The 25,295-nt window shown below is 47.6% G+C and overlaps 2 long non-coding RNA genes across 3 annotated transcripts in view; one reads left to right on the top strand and one right to left on the bottom strand.

Annotated features, from left to right (window-relative positions):
- Positions 1–115: 115 nt before the first annotated feature.
- LOC144158554 (uncharacterized) lies at positions 116–20,322 on the bottom strand. Of its 2 annotated transcripts, XR_013320123.1 has the most exons (4): positions 19,895–20,322; positions 10,810–10,938; positions 9,488–9,626; positions 116–821 (listed from the first exon to the last, which is right to left on the bottom strand). It is a non-coding gene; the product is annotated as an uncharacterized LOC144158554 (long non-coding RNA). The 2 variants fall into 2 exon arrangements; XR_013320122.1 differs by lacking the exon at positions 10,810–10,938.
- Positions 20,323–21,088: 766 nt separating this feature from the next.
- Positions 21,089–25,295, top strand: part of LOC144158552 (uncharacterized) — a 32,553-nt gene continuing 28,346 nt past the window's right edge. The window contains exon 1 of the long non-coding RNA XR_013320120.1: positions 21,089–21,400. This is a non-coding gene — a long non-coding RNA (uncharacterized LOC144158552). The remainder of the gene's footprint in view (positions 21,401–25,295) is intronic.

Below are 25,295 nucleotides of genomic sequence, written 5' to 3'. Positions count from 1 at the left end.
GTCAAGAAAGTTTCCGATATTTTTTAGTGCGACCACAAAAATGTACATCAGAGCGTCTTGCTGCATCATGACTACTAAAATAACTTAATTGTCCATAGCCAAGGACGACGCAGGGTTTGTTGAAGGAACGAACGTTTATTGTGGTGAAATTGTGCTCCTCAAATACCCAAGGAAAATTCCATAGCCGTGACGAAGGAATCAACATAATGGTGTGCGCGGGCGTGTCGACAAATCGACTACCGCAGCATCTGCCCTGTGAGCATCTTTCGGTGCAATTGTTGCTCGAACTTGCAAATTACATCGAGAACATCGATGATCAAGGAAGATTATTTTAGGCTAGTGATGTCAGGGTGAAACACTCTCCCTGTTAAATAACATAGCCTTTGCAACATTAAAAAAAACGAAAGGATAAACACACTCCTCTTGAAACTCACATAACACAGCCGGGTGCTGCTGTGAGGTACAAACAGAAGTGAATAAACATGACTCGCGGCATTACCCCCCTCTAAGTGCATCGAGCCGATGCTACAATAAAATGACAGTGCAGAAAAACAAAGTCCATCATCTTGCATAGTCAGCCTTGACGCGAACGATGCGGATGACTTTGGTCCATGGGCGTCTTGGCAATGTGCCGGAGGCACCTGTAAATAAGTTAGCCATCGCATGGTTAAATTCGGTACGGCCCGAAATGCTCTTGCAGAAGTGGAACTGCTGCTCCAATTGCTCCAAGCTGCTCCCAAAGGGTCATCCTGCTCCATGCTGCTCCAAAACCGTGTGCTCCATGTCGGCTCCAAACAGTCGCAGGGTAATGGTGGTTTCTCCTGGAAACAAAAACGAAATTGAATGTATTACTCCCATTTTCTATGATGCAGCTTCTGCTATCTTTCCACTAATGTTCGCTGACTCGCACATTGGAAAACACTTCCAGTGCGGCAGAAAAGAAAGTTTCTTGTATAGTGTATGACGGATTGCTCGCTTATTTCAAGGACATTCTAGTCCAGGAGTTGAATACACCGGAGTCTCTTTCACAATCCAAATTGACGAGGCACCAATTTCAGAACAGCGCTGCCAAGCTTGATTTGCTTGAGATACTGTTGTGACAACAAAGAGTTGTTGAAGATTTGCGATCATTCCACCTGGGATCAGCAAGCGCAGATGTTATCGTCTATGCTGTGAAGCAAGCAGTTTAAAGGGACAGACAACCGATTTTTTTCGCGTATATGTTCTCTAGCTCAAATGAAAGCCAGCGTTTTATATAGCCCGGTAACCACAAGCAATTTTTAAACAAACTGGCGTAAATAATTTTAATTTGGCAGCAAACTTCCTGAAATCGGAAGGGTGGCGGTTCGTAGTGTCGAAACTTGACACTACAATATGTGTCCCCGTCACGTGATCTGCAAACCTACCAGCTACTGTAGCTGTTGAAACGTTTATTTGGGGATTTAAAAACTTTTAACACAAGCATTTGTACAAGCTTAAATAGTATATGTATTTCTAAACATTACTTTGAAAATTCTAAAGACACGCCGCCCGCCGCCGCTGGGTTGCTCTCAGTGTGGCTAACTGAGCCACCATGCCCAGAATTAGTGGCAGCGTTCAGCAAACAGACCCAGCGAAGGAGCTTTGACGATTCTTTCTGAGTCAGGGGCGTTTGTTCTGCCAAAATATTTTATTTCAGTCTCCAAATACGCCAACAGCAGCTTTTAAGAAAAAAAAAAACGTAGCGCCCGGGGAGAATCGAACTTCCCGCCTCCACAACATGAAGCCAGATTCTACCTATCGTCTATCCCAACAGATGGCGCATTCGTGCAAAATAGACCCTTGCATTAAAAAAAACACATAAAGAAACAGGAAAGCTTGCGATTCAAACTTTTTTAGCTGGGAACAAGTTTTCAAATATCGTTTTTTTATTTCGCATACAGACGAAGTATGTTGCCGAGCTACTCTATGTCATGGTTGCCAGCATTAGTTTTTGGAGGGACACCTACGGCTCGTAGATCGAAAAATTCGATTTGAGAAGTTCTAGAGCGTTATCAGCAAAACCGTTTCTCGTCAAGATGCTTTAAGTGATGCCCTTTCATTTGGGATAGAGAATATATACGCGACAAAAATCGGTTGTCTGTCCCTTTAAGACCCTCTAAGAGACAACCTGTTCTGTTTTTTACAGCGACTGGCCTGATGTAATCAAGAGCCTAAAAATACAGCTGAAAAACGTCAGCTTTGTCCTTGTCGATAGTGGGAAGTGTTCGTTGCAGTAAGTGCACAATGCCTTTGGGCATGCTCTAGCTGAATTGAGCAAGGACGTAGAAGCGGCACTTGTGGATACTCACTGCTTCTTCAGAAACCTGCAGTCGTTCTTGGTCACGGGTTCGATTCCCGGCTGTGGTGGTCGCTTCTCTGATGGAAGCAAAAACGCCTGTGTGTACGAGATTTCGGTGCACGTTAAAGATCCCCAGGTGGTCTAGATTAATCCGGAGCCCTCCACTACGGCGCGCCTCAACGCCTGCATTGCGTCGGCGCGTTAAACCCTACCATCAATCCGCAGCCATTCTTGAGGCTCTTGATGACGTCACCGGAGTCACCTTTCAAAACTGGGCTATATTTTACTCTAAGGCTGCCTTACAAGGCTTACACAGAGCCCTTCGCTACGGCCCCCTCCACCAACTGGTGATGGAGACTATAGAAAAAATTACACCATCTTCCTGCAGGGGAACCCTGAGTAGTATGCGAAGCAGGGGCATGGAGTCGATTCAGGTGCCCATTAGTTTTCAGTTCGTCATTTCCGTGAGGTTGAGGTACGTAGCTACTGTTGTAGTTACCGTGTGGTTTCCATGGTAACTACCACATTTTTCACTTACCGGAACTACGAAATGGGAAATTGTGTTGACCCAATGGCTGTTTCGCATATTACTCAGGGTTCCCCTGCAGGAAGATGGTGTAATTTTATTGGAGGGGGGTGGGGGGTGTTCGAGTGGAAAGGCATTAAAGAGAGAGAGAGAGACGTACACGGCATGCGGTCTTTATTTAAGCATTATCATCATCATGTTCAACGGAGGTGACGTCGAACTGTGGTTGGCGTTCCGCTTTGTCTATGACTGCCTTATGGTCTATGAAATGTAAAGTCAAGGGCTGTTGTAGATGAACCCTAAATTGCGGAAGATGAGGTCGATGCACGTTCCCCGGCCGGATGGTTGAGGGCTGCTTGTAATCACGGCCTGCCGAGACTCGCCGACGCACACCGCTGCCGACGACGATGAAACGTCAAAGGCGCGTCAAGCGTGTTTGCCTCGTGCCAGGATGACACCGGCAACATCCAGGAGCCCTTAAAGGGGAAGCGTGCTCGTGTCGTGCCGGCCTAGGAAGATACCGGCAACACTGTCGTTCCAGGAGACATAGAAGGGCAAGACACCACCGGGCGTTCAGCAAGCCGAGCGTGCGCAGTGGGGGTGTGGACGGCGCAACAACGGCAACGACAAGGGAGGGATAGAGCCCCGACCATGTAAATTCCATCAAGCCATCACAGACGGCCAGACATAATATTCTATTGGCTTACAGGCCACTGTGAAGTCATCGGTAACGTGTTGGCGGATGAAGCTGCCTGTACAGGCGATGAGGGCAAACGCGCCATCCGGCTTCTTTCAAGGACTGATGCCGTGAGGATGCTTCGCTCCTTTGTACGTAGGATTACCACGTAGCAATGGAACACACCGGATTTTTCGAATCCTTGTTTGTAGGTTCCCGATCCCCTTCTTCAGTGCTGTCTTCCGTATGGGCTGCCTCTACTCCAGTCGACTTTACTTTCTAGACTGTGGTTGGGAATGGCCTTCATGGAAGCCTTTTCTTCCTCATCGGAATGGCCAGCAGCGCCCACTGTGATGCGGGTGCGGCGGAAATGACTTTAGAGCATGTGCTGTGCTGTTGTACCTAATACTCGCCGGAGAGAAACGTTCTTGCAACCGTGCTCAGCCGATTGGACAATCGACCATTTACAGTAAAGACTATCCTAGGTCATCGGTCTCTATTATCGACTTCACAGAAGGCGACGAAGGCTTTTCTACATTTCCTGAGTGAAATGAATTTGCATGAACGACTGTAGTGCCTAAAACGGGACTAAAGCGCATGCCTTCCCACTCCTATTTTTTCATCTTCTCCTGCCCTCTCTTTTATCCCTTGAACCCCACTCCCCAGCAAACCAGGCTCACCACCTGGTTAACCTCCCAGCCTCCCCACCCTTTCTTCCTCCTCCTCCTGCATCACAGAGAGCGTCTGAAAGCCAGCCAGAGTGCGCTCAACGTACCTTAGAATGCTTCATTCGACACATGAGCTTGCGTTGGGCGACACTTGAGACAGCTCTTGACCGGCTGATTCAACAGCTGCCAGCAGTAAAAGTGCTGTCATCGAAATGCTCGTGGTGGTGGGCCTTATAACCGCCTGAATATGTCTGTCACAGATAAAGGTTATCTGTCGAAGGCACTTCTCTGATTTGTTCAACTGTACTGATTTGTTCATCGAGTATTTGGCCCTGTTCCAAAACACAGAGCCACTGCTAAACATCCTCTTTTCTGAGATGGAAGTTTTGATGAAGAAGGTCCTTTGACATTTTTCTGTGCCTAGAAGTCTACCAGGAAAGCTCCGTAGAAGTTGAAATTGCTCTTACCATCCAACTGGAAGGAGACGTTGAAATGGGCGCAGATACCGAAGCTGCCCTCGCTGACTGTGCATAAACAGTTGCGAGTAGGAGCAAGGAGCTTTTACATAAAGGCCGCTGGATACCTGCTGTGCAGGCTTCCACTTCGGACGTCTGTGCTGAGGGACCTCAGCTGCATCAGCAAGCCTTGCATCAGCAAGCCTTTTCAGTGTAAAAGTTTCTGCTGTATCCATGAGGAACTTGGCTAAAAGCTTCCTAAATATTTTCACCTCAACAGGTGTCCGTTTTAATGAATGAATTCAGCCTTTGTTGCTACAGAAAACATTTGAATATAGCTTTTTTGATCGGCTGGACGAGTTCTTGCGAGAAATCTTTGAGCTAACGCGGTCCCTAAGGTACCATTAGTGGGAGAACTTGCAAAAGCGCTGTAAAGCCTCGCATGGAAACGCAGATGTAGAGACAGGGTTCAGTGAAAATAGGCGTGTATTTCGGGACAGAGCTAGTTTCTCCGTTTTATCTTTCAACGGCCTTCAGTCTTTAATGTAGTTCCAAGATAGATTTGGCCGCAACGCAGCAGCAGTTTCCCGGAAAGGAGAGGTCATCAGAGCTGTAGAGGATGCTTGGAAACGTCAGATGCAGCGACTTGGAGGCCAAGCCATGGAAGAACCACACGACCTTAAAGCGGCCATCCAGACAAAACACAGGTTCGGTTCATTCGAAAGATTACCTCGTTAGAATCATGCTGACACCATTTGAAACTTCGCTCGAATAAGCTATATAATTTGGAAAAAAGGGAATAGCCGTGCGGCTTACAATGCAGCTGCGGGATACGGCATCCTTAGTGACCTTAAAGGGGTCATCCACACAAAGCAAAAGTTTGGTTCATTCAAGATTGCCTGGTTAGAATCACGCTGTACCATTTTTAACTTCACTCAAATAAGCTATATAATTAGGAAAAAAGGGAATGGCCATGCGACCCATGAGCCCATTTCCCAATACAGAACCAATGATGTCATATGCCCAGCTGTGCAATTGGATGAGGCCGGCAAAAGCAAACACAAATTAAGCACATTTTATAAGCTTGCCGAACGAGCTATGCGCACTTAAATGCAATCCATATTAATTTTACTGCAATAATAACGGTGCGATAAACAATGAAAGTTACGGATACACACGTAAACAGAAATGCTGATGCACACTGTTGTTGGTACTGGGCGAACTATGCTTGTTTTAGCTGCAGAGCAGTCTGCCGCTTCAAAGTTGGCTTGCACGACATTGGCCGATTGGAGTAAGAGACGTCTTAGGTTACCCTTTTTGTCTAAGATACCTCATGTTTCACTAAATGATTACTTTCTTTCGTAGCGAAAACAAGGCAGGTGCAAACACGGTTTAAAAAAAGCAACGGTGTACAAGAGTTCGGCTCGGTATGGAAATGCCATCTGGGAGCACTGATGGCAAGAAAAGCTGCAGAGCCAAATGACGTAGTAGAAGATCGTTTGATTACGCACTCTTACGACTTAATTGTTGACGTCCTGAAAAGACACGATACGGTGGGAGATTCAAAATATTAATCTAAATGGATTAATTTCTTACTGAATACGGCTTGATTGGACGCCGCACAAGTGCTGGTGGCACTATAAAACACGAAATCTTTTGAATGAAGCAAACTTGTGTTTTGTCTGAATAGCCGGTTTAAGTCCTTTGGCGAGTCAGGTAACATGTTTAACACTGTTGTACCCGACGCACACCGAGTCACCGGTTTGACCGAGGAGCGCAGACACTACTAGTACCCACTGGAGAAGAGAGCCTTTATTCTTATTACGCGCTATTTATAACGTGGCTGCGGTTACTGATGATGGCAATGGAAATTCGCCATCTTAAAACTGTGCTCCAACTGGTGCACGAGCAACAACTAAATTACACACAAACATCCCCTCCTCCCAAAAATGGGGAGCAGACCATCACTGCATCTCATAAGTCATAATGGGCAAGCCATGCAGGCTTGCGTCGGTCTCTGGTGGAGCGCCGCGGAGCCTCACTTACAGCACATGCCTCAGTTACACCACCCAACATGCTACTTGATACAAAAATGTCTGTGACATCAACACTCGACACACCAGCACTTGCAGTTGAAGTTGGAACTGCCATTCTGTCAGTGCTGCAAGGGTAGTAAGTGGCTGGAACTCCTGGGCTCTCAGGGGCTGTGCTGCTGTGGAGACGGAAGTCCTAGGGGACCCGCAGGTTGCACCTGTTGCAGGATTCCAGGCTGCGGTGTATAGAATAAGCAGCTCATGATTCCAAACGAGACCGTCGCTCAGCTCGTACGTGTCCTCATGTCGCCGCCGGAGAACGGTGAAAGGAGGTGAATATGACGGGGAACTCTTTGGCGCATGTCCCGGTAGCTTAATCTGAACTGCTTGTCCTGCACTCAATGATGAATGTTTGGCTGCACGATGTCTATCCGCATAGTGCTTGCTTGCAAGCTGTTTCCGAGTTACCCTTTCTATGATGGCTTGAAGCTCCACACCTGCCATCTCGGGAATACTTCCAGTCAGTCCTGCACCGAGATCGTGCCTGGTCCTTGGTAGACGACCATATAGGAGAACAGCCGGTTTTTGGTCCGTGGGTACATGCTGGTTGTGGCTGTAGATCTCAAGTGATCTGCGATAGCCTCCTTTAGTGGGCGGTGTTCCTTTAGACACACCTGAATGTAGTCCTTTAAAGCACGATTAAACCATTCCACTTGTCCAATTGATTGTGGGTGATAGACTGCAGAGAATTTCTGGCGGATACCTATATGGCGCAAGAATTCTTCAAAACTACAACCCTACAATCAATCAATAAATATACTCTGTAAAAACGACATGGCCATCGCTGAAGTGACGTTAGAGGTGAACCCTAGTTCTGGGCACTTGCTGAAGTAGTCTACTAATGTAATGGCAAAACGACAGCCCTGAGGAGCCCTTGCGAAAGGACCAACGATGTCGAAGCCTGTCTTCTCCCCCGATGCTGAAGGAACTAGTACCAGCTGCATTAGTGGCACAACTGGCTTTGCCGATTTGTCAACAGACTTACAACTGGCACACGACTCGATAAACTGTTCGACGTGCTTGCTCATGCCAGGCCGCAGTATTTTTCTTGGAGCCGTTGCTTCGTACGCGTGATGCCTGCGTGTGATTCATGGGCGATATCCAGAAGTCTGCTCACCAACGAAGAAGGAACAACGAACTCTTCCCCTGAGAGCAGCAGGTCATTCGTCACTGACAGTTCGTCCTAAAACCTGTAGAAAGGCATCGCTTCAGGAGGCAGCGTGTTGGCTGCTGGCCACCTGGACGTTCCACTGCATCACTTGGCAAAGTACAGGATCCTGCGAAGTTGTGGCTACGAATTCCTCGTGACTTAAACATGAAGAAGCACAGCAAACAGCATCTTCTTGCTCTGGACAGACTCCATACTTGTCCTGCGGTAACCGGTAAAGGGCATCTGCGACAGTGTTTTAAATGCTCTTCTTGTATTCTCTTTTGTAGTATGCCAGCAGTCTGATATGCCATCTGGCAATCCTGAAAGGCTGACGGCCCGCTCCATTTGCACCAAACAGTGTCACCAGTGACTGATGGTCTGTGCGTAACGTGAAATGCCGGCCCACAGGTACATTTTCCAGTGCCCATATGCAGGCTTGTGCTTCCAGTTCACCTACAGAGTACTTGGCTTTAGCCAGTGTTAGGCACCTTGATGCAAAAGGAATGGTATGCAAGCAGTCACCCTTCTGTTGCTGGAGTACAGCTCCTATACCAATGCCAGGAGTACTGTTGTAACCACTATTTCCAGAGCGGGGAAAAAAACTAAGTGGTTAATTGCCAAGAGGAGCTTCAGTTGGTCAAAACACGGTTGTCTTTCCGGCGTCCTAGCAAAACCTACTCCCTTCTAGAGCTGTCGTAGAAGCTCAATGAATTCAGCATAGTGCGGTATGAATTTTTCTTAGCACCCAATCATGTCAAGGAAAAAGCACGTTTTTGCCACATTTGGGGGGGGGGGGGGCTGGAACTGTCTGCATGGCCTCTACATTGCTCAGGAGTGGGCGAATCCCTTCTTTACACACTCTGCGACCCAAAACGTCAAACTCCTTCACGCCAAAATGCACTTGTCATTCAGTTTAAGTCCAGAATGGGCAATGCTCTTGAAAACCTGTAAAGCAGGCATCATGCTCTTCTTTTGGGCACCCAAACACAACAATGTCATCAATGTATCAGAGAGTATTTCTGCAAGCTTGCAGGATTGTAGTGCTCATTCAGTGGAAAGCACCTGGTACCGAAGCAAGTCTAAAACAAGCACGGTTGAACCGGCACAGCCCATGCTCTGCGATGAAAGCAGTCAGGTCCCTGCTGCCTGGGCTAAGTATCACTTGATGACAGGCAGAGGGGAAATGCGGTATTGAAAAGAACTTTGCGCCATGGAGTTTGTGTAGTAACTCTTCTGTGTGGGAGAGGTGAAATGAGTCCAGAATGATTGCTTTGTTAGGTTCCCGCAGGTCCACACATATCCTAACTTTTCCGTTCTTTTTCTTGAAACCATTGGGGAGACACATCGGGTGCTGTCAATTTTCTCAATCACATCCGCCTGCTCTAGCTGATCCTGTTCACGTTCCGCAGATCCTTCACTGCAAACAGCAAGCATCGTAGTTAAGCGCTTACAGGAGCAACATCCTCACGTGTCGTGACTTTACACACGAAACCATTTGCAAGACCCAAATTCCCATCAACCTGGTGCGGAAACTGGGATAGCAGGTCAGGAGACAGCCCTCCGGTTTAAAAGAAGTGTGGAAGCAGCTTGGTGACGTACCATTTTCTGTAGCTGCAGTGTGCTGATGGTGTTGATGCCCAGGAGATTTGTGCTTTGCCGTACTACGTAGAACAGGAGTTGAGCATGCCGGTTCCGATAGTGGACTGGAGTGGCGAAGCATTCTTCAACGCTGATTTTACTGCATGAAAATTCGAGCAATATTGCCGATGTTGGTTGGAGTAGTGGTGCAGGACTTAAATTACTGCATGTGTCAGCAGCAACAATTGAAACTGCAGAACACGTGTCCACTGCTCCGACGAGCAAATCACGCAGTGGCGCTCCATGCTGGCGATAACTGTAGCTTTCGCAGGGCATTCACACGCTAAGGAAAGAGTGCAACCGTGTCTTGGCATTGTTGCAGTTCCTTGAATATGTTTTTTTTTGTTTTGCAATGCATTGATGACTACCACGTGTGCGCAAGCAGGACGAAGAAATGATCCGAAAGGTAAAACTAACAGGCACGTTCTAGACCCACAGCGAGTAAGTGTACCATCAGGGAGCATTGTATATGAAAGGACCAGCATTGCTTATTTCTTTATTTGGGTTTTTGGGGCATCTGTAATTTAATAAACTTCATAAAATTTTGCTGACTACTTGTATATTTTTAGCATATAGCCCCGCTGATTCACGGCCACCGATTCTTTGGACCGATTCTTTAGCACTGGCAGCGCAGGCAGTGGCCAATGCGCTGCCGCCTGATGCTCTGGAGAAGCTCTTCTTGCCCCAGAATGCGCATGAGTGCTCTGGTGGTAGCTCGTACTGTGAACTCCAATTTTCCATCCACATGTGAGTCTCATAGTACATTGTGCTCTGTTATTTGGGGTGTGCCATAACATGTTTGCCGAATGTCCATGTGGGTTCAACCTATTATAGCTCACTCACAGAGCCACGAACAAGCTCACCTTCATTTATCCTCTGGCATTGGAGTTGCACAGCAACAGCTAAATGACGTTGGTAAGGGCAAGCATGCATGCTTCAATAACAACATAACCCTCCTGATGAAGCAGCTGAAAGAGCAAACATGCAACACAGTTGTCACGTGCCAAGAGAAATCCCGAGAGGGGATGCACCGATTGCGCCGAACAAACAACCAATTATGGAGCATCACGCCACTGAAGACAACAGGCACAATCCACGAGTGCTGCAGCAAAACCTCGACTTAATTTATAGATGAGAGGCAATTAATCGGGAGTATAAAGTAGCACGCCATCTCTGAGGAACAAGCCAGGGGATTGCAGCCAGACCACCGACTATTCTTGCCAGGCCTGGGCAAGAACGCGCCAACCTCGTATCGGATACAAGTGTCCTGTCGCACCACCAACCTGTGTATTGGTGGCCCCAGCGGTGACGGTCGGGCACCTGTAGCCAGCATTCATGGCCTGTCGACCTATTCTTCGACGGTCCCACAAAGCTGCGTCCCGGAACCTACCCGGGGCCTCCTGCTGTGAGGTCTATAAGGGTAGCTGCATAGTGCCCCCCCCCCGCATGGTGGAATGACAACGCCAGTCCCAGCTTAAGACACTTCCACCTTGCACTGGATGACGCCTGTCACTGGGTCACAGCCACGCTACGTCGGTGACACGTCTGCGCCAATGACAATGGTAGGCCAGTTCACTAGGGATTCGTCATAGGACGCTTAGGTGGCATAGAATTGTGTTTAGGAAGTTTAGCGCAACTGGGTATGCCAGATTAAGGGTTTTTAAAATTACCGTGGTAAATTGTAGTGACTTAAGTTTTGGGTTGATTATCCATGAAATGCAGGCTCACCAAGATGGTTCAACTTAAATTGAGGACGACTCAGCAAGCAATTGAACAGGAGATAGGTAATAGGTGTAACATTAAGGGACAAGAAGAGAGCGGAGTGTATCAGAAAACAAATGCGTGTTAGGGACATATTAGTAGAAATTAAGAAGTGGGTGTGGGCAGAGAATGTAATGCAAAGGCAAGATAACCATTGGTGATTAAAGGTAACAGAGTGGATCCCTAGAATAGTCAAGACGGGCAGGGGGCGGCAGAAGGTTAGATGGGTGGATGAGATCAAGAAGTTCGCGGGAATAAATTGGTCGTTAGCACTGGACCGGGATAATTGAAGATCTGTGAGAGAGGCCTTTGCCCTGCAGTGGGCGTAAACAGGCTGATGATGCATGTTGTTATTGTGTGCAGTTGTGTTCAATGTGATTTGGTTTTAGGTTCAGAGCTTTAGGGTTCTGTTTGATGTAGGTTGCTCTGACGTTTATTGCACAGAATGAATGCATGGTTTTTTTGACCTGCCATCGGCTTGGCCTTACCCATTCTTCTAATCTGATCTAGACATTACGTGACACCAATTCGTGAGCTCGACCTTTTTGGAAATGTGCACTGAACAAGTGTCCTGAAGAGCGAAAAATTTGCAGCCCTGGTGTCTCATAGAGTGACAAGCAGCCCTCCTCACATAACAAGAACTCACCACAAGAACTTCAAGAATCAAAAATAAGTTTTCGCTGGCTACGCATTTGTATTTTGTCACGTAGTATCCGCATAAAAAGCAGTTAGGGCTTCATTCAAGCAAAGCTTTTCCAGATGTACTGGCCGACACCTGCATGAGTGGCGCACAGCATAGCGATAAGAATTGGCCTCAAATAACTGTGTGCACATATCATGTGCCGCATTACGCTACCTGAAATGGGCCCTGCTTCAGGGACGAGACTTTTGGTTTTGACAGGTGCCACCACCCATCCGTAACCAGGGATGCAAATAGCGCTTCCCAGGTGGAAATGGAGTCCTTATTCGAACTGAAAATAAGAATTACCAACCACGTTTCCAGCTTAATTTTCGAGCACCAGTTGTGTATTTCAGTTTCCAGCCAGCCATATACTGGGAAAATTTCATTCCAGCCAGAACATCATTTTTTGCTTAGTGGAACGTCTGTGACAACCAGGCTGAAAAGGTTTCGAACTAGAGGCAGAATTTTTAATACTGACTGGAAGACATTCTAAAGCAATTTCGAGCCCCGGCTGCTGAAGGCGGCCGGAAACTTTTTTGGAAACCTTTCCGGACAACTTTTAAAATGCGGAACAAATAAAATAAAATGTCAATTCTTTTACGATCTTGGCAAAAAGTTATAGAATGAAGAAATACCCCTCAAAATAGGTACAACCTTATTAAAATTGCATTAAATAGTTATGAACATTTTCAGGTGCCCATCCCGATGCCAGTTCACTCACTTAAAATGTGTTCTGCCACTCTGGCTTGTGCAAGTGTACGAGCAGAAGATTGCACATGACTGTTACGTGTTTTTAGTCCTCTTTTGTACTAAAATTTTAATTGTGCATTCAATCCTTTCTACTGCGATGCCTTGGCGTGCATTCGTAATGTTTGAGGAGGATGTGGACAGGGATGTTTTTAGATTATTCGCGTCGCATGTCGATAACGGTGAACTGCTCGTAAGATGTGACTGCAACGAAGGCAACAATACACTGCGTGCCATTCAAATGAATCGATAACATTAGGTCATATTATATTGATTTTATTAAATCCATAAGCTTGCAGATTTTTCCAATGTTTTGATGTGGTGGGAAGCAGGGACAAAATACGTGCACGTCTAGCCTTAACACAGTGGTAACAAAGTGGCAATAACTGACCTAGCACCATGTGTGGTGCTCTTGTAAAAACTTAGTGCATGGAACCTAGGAAAAGTTGGACTGGGTGATTTGGTATCATATTAAGGTGGCCTGTGTATGAGCGATAAGCTCTTGGGAATCTCAGTTAAAGTAGACCTCAGCATGTTTAATAAATGCCGCATAATGCGAGAAAAGTTCCCACTCGTCAACTGCTGAAGTGCGGCAGACAGTCACGTGATATTATTTTACAAGGTGAACTGAGCTATAATAACTTGCTCCTCTTCCTCCTGTTTCATTTTTTTAGTATCTGTGAGGCAACATATACGTGACAGTGTGTGGTACAAATAACTTGAAACCCACAAGACTGCCGGTGTAATACCAAAAAGTGTCCCCGAGAACTCTAGTACTAAACACATAGCACCTATGTTACCATTGCCATTTTGCAAAGCTTACGTCACACTTCACATTGCAATTATACATGAAACCTTAGTTTTCATAGGCAGCCTGGATCGCCGGGAACATTTACCGGATGCGTGCGGTATTTGAGAATGCTATCCCTTATTGCCATAGACACCAGCAGGTTCATCATATATATATATAGGCATGCGGCGTCTTGTTCATTGACCCCTTATCATATAAACTGCGCAGTTTGTTCATAGATGCAAGTGTACAAGGTGACGCAGGAAATGAAACACCATGCAGTCCTCTTTGCCCTGTCCACGCACAACAGTGACTTGGAAATTACCACCTTTCTGAACATAGCGAAGTTTTTCGTTTACAAGGTGCGGACAGAGCTGATGTGTTTTGGAGGTGATGTGGCATCTCTGGCAAAAGGAAAGAGCACCGTGAGCGGTCAGACATGGTCAGAACCCCTTAATTTCTGCTGCGGTGGTGTTACCCGTTAACCGCAATGAGGGTGACATCATGCTGCCACATTTTTCTGCAGAACTCCACGTTATTGCTGCCGGGTACGTGCATGTGCTTGCCACAGTTGTAATGCCATTGATACAGAGTGTTTCGAAAGAAAGACCACATATCTTTAAGCAAGATTCAGCACACTTCGCCGACCTCTACCGACAACACATTCCACTACACCCAGCATTGTTTTTAGCGGATGATCCCATGATTCCTCTACAACGCACCTTTAAGTTTCTTAGTGACATCAAGTTTTTACACATTTCCTATCACGCGTAGTTCCACACACCATCACAACCTGGCCTTTTACACCAGCCATCATTATTGTCTTTTACTGATTTTACTTTTGTTTTTGTTAAACGACTTTAGAGTTTACGTTTGCATCCTTCATACCTAACCACCGTTTTGGCGCTCTTTGCCCTAGTTCTCCCCGCGCCATAAACATCCAACCATCATCATTACTATGTCTGCCGCGTCGTTGAGGGAGACGCCAACAAACAGCCGCGGAATACAAAAGACTTGCTGGAGGCCTTCATTGCTCACTCAATAGCCAACATCTCTACGTAGCACCTGATCCATGCATGCAGCCATTTCTGAAGCCGAAACGAATCGCTTATTGATGCCAATGGCGGATTCATTGAGTAGTTATGGAAATAAACCATAGGCGAAGCACTTCGCAAAGTTTGGTGAAAATATGCTTAAATTTGCTGGGGATATTCTCTTCTGCCTGAAGCCAACGTGCTGTTACCAAATACCTTGTGCACCCGGTATCTAACGAAGGATGACACTCCCCAGGCGATGTTCTTGGTACACAGTGAGAAAGCTAAAATATGCAAATATGTGCCATGACAATATGGTCTAAGTTTTAATCTGCATCTTGTGTTACTGCTGTAGGGCACAAAAGACCGCGTTCTTGTATTCGGAAATTATATATGGTGTTTTTACATATATGTAGCTATAAGTGACTGAGTCACTGAGTCCCCCCATGAAATTGAAGTATAAAATTCTATTTGGTGATGCATTCTCCTCAGAGTTTCCATAAGGGGAGAAAAATTCCTATTCCTAGGTACAAAAATTTCCAACTTTTTCACATTTTTTCCCTGCAGGTTTCCCGGCATTCTCTTTTTGCAGGTGCTATATCTTTACGTGGATTCCTGTGCTGTTTCAGGCGTTGGCCACCACCACCTATGTCAACTTTGCATAGCCTTCCAGACGCAGACAGCATCTAGAGACCCAACGTTTTAGAGTGAACCAAATTACACTACATCTGCCGCTCAGCAGCACTTGACTATGCATTTAATGCTTTGCACCAAACATGCTTACTTTGCATGCAAAAGATCTAAGTTCAAACTGGTCATGTGAAAAAGAATGAGACATTGTTACGTATTTGAGGCAATTTTTATTGTGTGTCAGGACTCCTGGCACCTTCTCCTGTTGACAGCACGCAGACTAACACCCGTGCCACACGTACAAAAAAAATGATATTAAGTGCTCAATGCCGTAAGTTTTGATGCCATTAGTTCACTGCTGCATGCAAAAAATCTAATGCTATTCGCTCTAATGTCATTTTTGGCTTAAGGAGCTTTGCACAACTCAATCGCCTTCACGAACGCGTTAAATCTGCCTACTCTACAACGCGATTAGCACGAAATGAAACCAACCAATTTCTTAGCACCAAAAGGCTGACGCAGAAATGTAGCTGAACTTAAAAATAAGACGATTTTTTTGTGCACTCTGGGTAATGAAGTCCTGAAGACGAAGTTGACTAAATCAGTGGCAAAAGGCAAGACACTGCGTCACTCGGCTACTGCTGGCAGGCGGCGGCAGCTGCTGAAGCCACTTTGAGAAACGGCTCACACCATTGTTTATAAAACAGTATTTCTCAAAACGTTTTCTTTTGCACAAAACATTTTTAACCCTTGTAAAATGTTTTTTTCTACGCCAAAGACTTCTAAAATATGAATGCATTTCTTTATTTGGTCATTATCATCACCACGCCTAACACATTTGTGCCTTTGCGTTTGTGCGTGTAGCACGGCCCGCCCAAATATTGCCAGTCAGTATCTTAAGGCCTTAAACACCTAATGTCATTTTTCGTGTACATGTGGCAGGGTTAAAAGGCGCACCCGAAATACTTTTTTCTATACTGCGCAGGAATACGTGCAAACAGCCACCTTCAGCCACAGCCGCGTTACGCTTCAGTAGCTCTTTCTAATGGATTATTCTCTTCTTAAAGCTCCTCCCTGTTTTATGAACTGGATTAGAAGCGATCTTTGATGCTTGTGGTTTCAGGAATGTGACTGCACATATTAGAACATAAATGTGACGGAGAGTTTAGCGCTAACCACATGGAGCGATTTTTCCAGCGACGCAACGAGCGACGCGACTAGGATCCGCAGTCGCTCGCCGAGGCAACCACATGACAGCGACTGCTCGAGCGACTGAGGATGGCGATTTCAATGTTGCCGCACACACGCGCTTGGTACGCTGGTTGTTTGCAAACATTTTTTTGTTCATTTGTCATAAAAAGCATGACTAAAAAGTATTACGCCTTTCGAACTTGCTTTTTGCCCTTCATTGCATCTCTAAAACTGGTTTGGGTTAGCGATAGCGCACGCTTTTCCTTCTGCGCCTCGTCTCTCGGCTACAACATGAACGCCGTGAAGAATTCGCTTTCTTGACGTCGTTTTTCCCACACAGGTCTCACCCAGTGTGTGCGGGAGCCTTCTTGCTCCTGCTTCAGCGTGTACACAAGCTTTGCCACGCAAAGCTTTCTTTTCCGCTGCACCGCAAACGCCGTCTGCGTGGATTTGCAAAATCTTCCCCCCGTTCTCTTCCAAAACCGAAGGTTGCGTGCTTCGTAGGGGCTCTCCTATTGGCTAGTTGCTGAGGCCACTTCCGGGAGGCGAGCGACTGTTTCTGGCGGCCCAGAACCGAGCGATTCGATGAGCGACTTGGTCCGCGGCGAAAAGTAGTTCGTCGCTAGTCGCGTCGCTCCCCAAGTCGCTTGCAAAATCGCTCCATGTGGTTGGGGCTTTAAAGGGGGCCTGAGATGGATTTCAAAGTGTTTTTGTTTGTGTCAGAAATCTACTCTATAGTTCTTGTAGAAACAAGTCCAAAAATAGTAAGCATATTCACTCACGCTAACAAAAGTTATTACCCCGACGAGACAGAACTATTTGTTGGCTCGGCGGCTTGCGATGACGACATAGTCCGACCTCATCCGAGGCGAAGCACTCATTTCATGGTTGGCCGCCGGAATGTCCGCGATTTTTGACGGCGGCGGTTTGGTTTAGAGCGTCGTCGTTACCATGGTTACTCCAGCGAGTGGGTCGCACATGACACGACGACGTCCTTTTTTTTTTTAAGTTACGTTTTCAGTCTTTACGGACTTTGAGCAGGAGATACTGGTGATTGCGGAAGTCGACCTTGCATGTGCGGGAGTTTCCGTGAACGGTAACTAATTTTTACCGTCGCTACATTGCGATACAGAGGCTAGAATTTCTACCGACTGTAGTAGCGAGCCCCCTGCGCCGGCGAAATGTACGCTCGCGTTTTGATTAGATTACCGGAAAGTTCCGAGTGAACGCCCTCCCCCTTTTAAGGGTGAAATGTTCAATTTACTGAAAGACGCGCGACCACCCCGTAAAATCCATGGCTTTAGCGCCGATGAGTGAACAAAACAAACCCGAATCATCTCTTCATGTGTAGATGTGGTCACTTATTCGTCCTTCCCGCGCTTGACCCGAAATTTCGCCCATCTCGTATTTTTCACTTGATATCACTGTACTTAAATTTGGGTGGGCGTTCTTCCGGAACTTTACGGCACAGCAAATGCGCTGTGCTCTGCGCTTCATGCAAGCAATCTTAGTTGATGTTGTTTACTACATTCTTGCTAAATATGATGATCAGGAGCACGATAAATGACAGTTTTTTTTAGAATGAGCGAGCAAAATTTCCGCCCCTACTCCAGCTGCCCACGCTTCCAATGGTTCAGATGCCTTTATGAACTAGCATAGCTCTTTTATGCTTTCAAAATCGTCTTGGGCAAGGTAATATAGGTAACTGCGGAATCATTACAATATATCTTACTCATTTTATATCGAAATATTTAGCGGTGGCGTGAATTCTGGTTAATGCAATACTTGGTCCTAATTCTTCCCACTAGATGGCGGCGTCAACGTCATGTTTTCGATTTTTTAAGCTCTACAGTAGAAGTATACGGCTCTTTTAAAAAAAAATTATTGTATTGTGAGAGTTCAATCTAAGACGTCTAAGATTCAAGCCATTTCAAGCGTAAGCGAACAGTTCTGGGCAACAAACGTTTGTGTCATTTGCTTTGCGACAAATTCGCCAGATGTCGCTACTCGGCAGAACCGGTACGCCGGAATGCAGAAACCGCAGAGTGCAATCCTTTCGTTTTCAGCGGCAAACGGCTACTCTTGCTTCATTTAACACGGTAAACGGTAAAGCGCGCTCAGGACACTAGGCAACACGGTTCATTCAGAAGGCCGGGCGCACCAAACCACACTTTCCTGCGATCATGACTTGATGGGAAGCAATGAAATGAAACTCTCCGGCAGGAGTTGTCGCTACGGGATGCGCATGCTCTTCCCCTTGTCACGACCGGCACAGAGAATCAGCTGCGACAGCGTTTTGGCTTGAACTGATATGTTCAGCCCCCGTGAGGGCACTTGATCGTGCGCCTTGTGATCACGAGCAGTGGCTGGCCTCGTCCAATCGGCTGTGTGAGGAGCTCCCGCCTTCGTCGTCAGCGTGGCGCTCTCTTGGCGCGCCGTTCGTTACCACCTCTGAAACAACGTCGAGGCTACGCTCGAAACACAGATGGTGCAAAGAATCCTTTCGGGTACAGCGTCCAAGAAAGCAAATGCAAAGAAAACTGATGATACTCTAACACCAGACACGGAGCGCTGAGCGATCACGCTGGCTGCAAGCGTTGTTGCTCCTGCGCTCACTGTATCCTTCCGCCGAGAACGGAGGAGCGTCAAGCCCGGTTTGGCCCGGTGTGTAAGTGCTTTACACTCCGGTATAAAACAAATATGTGTGACTGTGTAAAAGCACCCACACACAAAAGATGTTTTTTGTAGCTTTCTGATGTTTTTACGCTCCTAAAAAATTGATTAAATCAAGAGCGCACAAACACGTCACGATTAGTTCAAGAAATAGCCATTGCGCTCCGATACCATCGACCCCCCAAAAACCCCCATCTCAGGGGCCCTTTAAGGGACGTTTTTAAACGAAAACAAAGTAATAAATGATAGAAGGTCCGGTTTACTGGCATTAATTTTCCTTTTTACGTCACGACTCTAAAATTCCTTGCCTATATTAAAGATTTCTTTTTCCCCCTAGCCGAAAATTCTCTGAAAAAGTGAAAATTCCTGCACCGAACATCACTAGTGCTACGGCAGCTGGCAGTAGAAATTTAGCAAAACAAGTGAGTTCCGGCTAGAAGTGATGCAGAATCCAGCATGAAAAAAGGCGATTTTTAGGCCGGAAAGTGGTGGAGAATGCAGCAAAAAAAAAAAAAGACATTGTTGGCTGGGAAGTGATGCAGAAGCAAGCAAGAAAAGCAATTTCAGGCTAGGTAGTAGAACGAGCAAGAATAACTCAATTTCCAGCTGGAATGCTACACTGTTCTAGGTGAAAATAAGGTTATTTCCCGCAACAAAAAGGGGTTTCCAGTTAAAAGTGGGCACTGTTCCACCTGTGAATGGTGTGATTTCAAGCCAGAAAACGTGTCATTTCCAGCTGTACGTGAGCCTAGAAATTTCGGTTTGAAGCCACGTAGAGGTTTCGGCTGGGGTTCATTCCAGTCCAGGATGGGAACGATTTCCAGTTCCATAACAGAGCCGGTGCTGGAAATAATTTTCACCTGGGATCACGAAGGGGTGCTGGTGGTGACATGTCGCTCCGTTCAAATGCAGACTTTTCTGAACAAGTGGGGCCTACGGGTCGCCGCCACGCAGATGCCGGGACAGGAAAACCACGACATGTGAAGGCGCGCACACACAAACCTCTTCAGGACTGCAGCACGGGCTACGGAGATGTTCTAGCTGCAGGAACTCGCGAGTTGTCAGGGCGTTTGGCAGGCGCTACACACCGACGTTGCCTTGCGCGCGGTTAGGTATTGACACGAGCTACTTTTCTGAACTGCGAGTTTCGCGCAGACGACTTTCACGCGCAGGTTATATTCAACATTGCATAGCGCCCACCAAGACACGACACAGCGTAGAACCACCTAGCACGACCACAAAAACCATCATTTATCGAAGGGCGCTGCCAAGCCGCCAAGCCCGCCAAGCGACGCTACTGGGTTCTAGTAGAGAGTCGTCAGACGGGTGAAATGCTTGGCGGTGGAGTGCCGTTTGTTGCGCGCGGCGCTGCAGGCGTATGTTGCACTGCCCTCGGTTGGTTCCGGGCAGTACGAAGCGCGCGTACAAGGTGAGGTCGTCGTTTGTTTCTATTTCGAGGCGCAAAGTGGGTAAGTACCCTCTAGAAGGATTTGGACCCGACAGCCTAGCGCTGGTTAATACGTGGTTCTTTGGTCAGAGCAAAAACTTCCAGACATCCGTTGTTGCAAAAGTTTTATGTAATGGGATCTAGGCCTGCAACCGCTGCTTGCATTTGATAAGTCCGCGCGAGCTGTGATAAACGCACAGAAGCAGGGCGCTGTGATAAAGAGAATAGAAGAGTAGTTCAGCGCTCCCTAATTGTGGGTCAGATTTGCGGTACGCCACCTGTGCGGCTCACGAGTTTCCTTTGCACGCGTGCGTGCTCGCGTTTTCTGTCATCCATGTCGAGTCTGTGGCGCCAGTACCTGTACACGCGCGTGCATGTACTTCCAACTAGTGTACCTTTCGATTTAGGAGCTCTTCCTGTCACCACACCATTCAATAAAAAAATTCTATGCTTAAAAGTGGCCGGAATATGTAGTTAAAAAAAAAAACTTTTTTTTCCTTGCGTTACAATCTGTCGGACAGATGCAACGGGACATGTGCTTGGAGCGCCACAGGTCTCGAGCGGCGCTCCAACGCATGTGAAATTAACCGTGGGAGGGTTTACTAGATATCCGTTGGACCCATCCACTGCCTTTTTCCAGGCTGGATGGTTGGTTGTTTGCGCCGTAGGATTGCGTAGTTCCTCTGTGCATCGCGTTATTGTGCGCATTATTTTAATGCTGGTGGTCAGGCGAGCATGAACGTCGTCTGTGCGGACAGGCGTAGTTCAGAAAAGTAGCTCGTGCCAGTGCCTTGCGGACATAGGGCTTTGTCACCTTTCGGGGCCCCAGCGCGCCTGGACAAAACGTTGTGTGTGGTCGTCAACACGGCCGGTCATATTGTGAACCTCTGCGGAAACATCTCCCTGGGCTCCTGAATAGGTTTGTCTCCCTCGCTCGTGGTGTTTGTCGCGTCTGCTGCGTTGCGGTAGGTCCCGGACCTCTGTTTCCGCTTCGGGCGGTGTGCACGGCAAGTAGCGGAGCGGCTGTCTTTGTCAGGTTATTTGTCGGGTACAGTGACGGGGCCCGTCGCTTTAAAATGTGCACTCCAGGGACGGGGCTCTCAACGCGAGTTGAGATGATTTGTACCCAACCGGCCAAACCGCTACCGCTCACTGACTAGCCAGAAACACTGATAATTATTAATCATTATTAATAATTACAGATGGTCGGACTAACTCTAGCTCTTTCCGAACGGATCTCCAAGCCGCCACCCTACGCCCGCTTCACAATATTTCAGCGAGAGCAGTCGGTTTTGATTTTTACCTAACCGGCCAAACCGCTTCCGCTCACTGACTAGCCAGAGTCACTGTTAATTATTAATCACTGGTGATAATTACAGGAGATCGGGGGTAACTGGCGATGGCTACGTCGGCCTTGGCTCCAGTGAGCGGGAGTGGTTCGGCCGCTTGAGTAAAAAATCAAGACCGACTGCTCTCACCGCGTGAATTGTTTTGCTGTTACAAAACTCTAACCACGCGGCCACACACACACACGCACACACACACAAAAAAAAAACACGGTGCGAGATTCGAACCACGGACTACAACCCGTAGTTCGCGGGAGAACCACTGCACCAAATACCAGAATGAGGAAAGGCGGCTAATCGGCTGGTTTTCATTTTGTTATAATAGAGAGTTTTAGCAGTCCGTTCGTTACGTTGCTACCGGGTTTACCGGGATCCGACTGCGCATGCGCGCGCACGTACCGGGCTCTTTCCGTATAGTGAGACGGAAAACGTGTTTTAGCACTCCGTAGCGTCGTACCGTTCGTTCCGTGTGACGGCTGATTAGCCGAGTTGTTGCAAAAATCCACACGCTAAAAATACGTAAATAAAGAACGCAGTTTCCCCTAAAGCATTGCAAATCTAAAATAAATCGCGCTCGGCCGGACGCATTGTGAGGCAGGGGGTGCGGCGGCGACGGCACCAGAGCGAGCGCAGGTGACGACATGGTCGCGCGCCGTTCACGTGGAGGAATGGCCTTGGCCTTGCCCGATTGAAGCGCTAGACACATGTACGATTGGTACACGCGATTCGTATGGGACTCATCGTTACGACTGTCACCACGGCTAGTCGTACGCGTGAATTTGAGACACATGGCCCGATGCGGGTGTGCGATGCCTCGTCGGCGCCGCTCCGCCCACTGTTTTTGCTCCATGGTCAACTACGACGATCGCTGAGCTGAATTTGTAGATTCCGCGCGTTTGTACGCAAGAAATGGATAAAGCAGGCAATCGTGAAGCGTTTTCTGCATCGGAAACAGTCCGCGCACACGCCGGTCGCGCCTGCCAGCTCGGCACACTCAGCGGCTCGAACCGGCGCAGACCACGGTAGCAACCGCTTGTCGCTGCTCTTCTGAATCAATCTGATCACTAAAACGAAGTTCCACCTGCGAGAAAGTAGGTGTTAGTGTGGTGAAAAATTGTGCTAGGGATTGTTCTCAGGGCTTATTTTAAAAGCGGCGATCAGATATATCTGCCGCGATGCAAGCCTATGCTGACCGGCCGTGGATGCCGCGGTGCGCCGAGCGGCCGAGAGATGCGATACCTGCGCGGAAGTATCGAAACAGGCTACCGGTCACCGGTCGCTCACGGCAGTTGTAGCTCAAATAAAGTTTCACATGCGAGAAAGGGGATGATAGTGTGGTGAAAAGTTGTGTTACGGATTGTCATTCGCAGTTGAACAGATAGCGGCGATCAAATATTTGCCAGGACGCTAAGCCTAAAGTTTCCAACACCCGAGCCGACCAGAGCAACGCAAGCCGGTTGCGGGATACGGTAACACGGAAAGCAGAGCGCCGGGAGAGACGTGGGCCGCGTGCGGAACAAATGGCACATGCGCAGTCGGGTCCCGGTAAACCCGGTAGCAATGTAACGAACGTAACGAACGGACTGCTAAAACTCTCTATTGAGGGGGCCCCGTAACTGTAGTGATTCTGTTAAAGTGATGGGGCGCCGTCACTGTAGTGCAGATTTTAAAGCGACGGGCCTCGTCACTGTAGTCAGGTCCTATTTGTCGCCCCCCTGACGGCCACCCTTCGGCCGCAGTTATCTTCAGTAGTGTACTTGCCACCGCGGACACCGCTTTAACAACTGCTATTCCCCTCACCACCACCGATTCCTCTTTCACAAGCTGCGCACTCGGTTGGTAAGAGCGGTAGCGCCCTTATCAGAGTTACCCGAGCGACTTGCCCGCTTTGAACGTCGACGTGAGCTCATATTTCTTTTTCAACATGAAAGTTTTTCTCCGCGACCTTTTCAACCGTGTAGTGCACGCCTAAGCATGCGCTCATCACCTTTCCGGTTTTTTCTTGCGCTGGTTAGGGGGTCGAAACAGGGGCGTGCATGCACAGCTAGTTTTCATGCCGCTGCAGATGACATGCCTGTTGTGCTGGTGAGACATTCAGACGTAGAAGTCACGCGGCCTAATGAGCCTTGTCAGCTGTCCTTGATGGTCGAGCGGTTAGGGTTTCAGTTGGTGTGTTACGCAGACAGTGAGATGCCTACGATGAGGGACGGAAACAGACAGCTATATGTTTGTGCACTAGACAAAATCTCGAGTCCTTCAAAGTTTCATTGGGATAAGTGCTAATTGCTCAATTACCAATTACAAACAAGCGTGTTTTGTTTCAAGCATTTTGTGTACTGCTCCCAGCTTCACTGGTCATCCTTCTTTTGGCTGCTGAGCACGAGGACACGGGTTCGATTCCCTGCCGTAGCGGCTGCTTTTCTGATGGAGGAGAAAAGCAAGAACGCCCGTGTGTATGAGATTTCGGTGCACGTTAAAGTCCCCAGGTGGTCAAAAGTCGGAGCCCTCCACTACGGTGCGCCTTATCGCCTACTTTGCGTCGGCGCGTTAAACCCTGCAATTAATCAGTCAAATCCTTCTTCTAAGAGGGAAGGGGCAGTAATTTTTTCAATGCCCAATGCATCAGCCCCGAGCAGCCATGAAGCCGTTTTCTTCTACTCCTGCCACTCTCCCGCAATTTCTAGCCTCCACAGTGGTTTAGTCACGTGACTAGTTAATCTTAGGGCGACGCGCGGTGGAAAGCGGCAACGTTGGCAAAATTTGCTTCACCGCGTTGCTAAGTTTTCCATCGCTGGTGAGAGCGCTGTTTGACAATCTCAAACATTGGTTGCCTTGACAACCAGGCACAAGCTGCTCTCGAATTTAGTTACGATCCGGTGATCCAGGTGAAGGTCCGGGCCTCACCTTACGACGTGGGTATTGCAGGAGTACCACGCACTCCCATTGGGCAGCGGGCGATGCGTTTGGCATTGTAAAATACAGGAGGCGATGGTTTCAGCCTACCGTTACTGTGTTCCCGTTACCGTACACTGTGATTATGGGAGGCGACTGCGCATGCACAAGAGTTATGGTCCACGGTAACTTACCGTCGCTACGTAGCTTACCTAGCACACGAAGCGCACCCTTTGTCTTCATGTAAGCAAACATGCTGCGCTTAGTGCCTGATGCCTGCTACAGCCGGTTAAAATAATCGTATTTAGTGTTGTTTATAACATTGCAAACGACCAGTTTTTTTTTTTGTGTAGAGGAGCAATATGGTCGCCCCTACTCGTGCTAAGCCTCGCCCGCCTCAAATAGCTCACATATGTTTCTGAGCTCGCAGAGTGTTTTTGCGTCTCCAAAATTGTGTTGGGCAAGGTAGCATAGGTTATTGAGTAATTACTATAACATATTTTACTCATTTCATGTCTAAATACGTTGTGCAGGCGTAAACTCTAGTTTATCTTGGTTCCTAGTCTGGTTGGTAGA

This window comes from Haemaphysalis longicornis, unplaced genomic scaffold, assembly GCF_048455015.1.
Source record: "Haemaphysalis longicornis isolate Haplotype H1 unplaced genomic scaffold, Haemaphysalis longicornis Haplotype H1 scaffold_10, whole genome shotgun sequence".
Lineage (NCBI taxonomy): Eukaryota > Metazoa > Arthropoda > Arachnida > Ixodida > Ixodidae > Haemaphysalis > Haemaphysalis longicornis.
The sequence above is the reverse complement of the archived record's forward strand: the minus strand, read 5'-3'. Positions and strand labels throughout refer to the sequence as shown.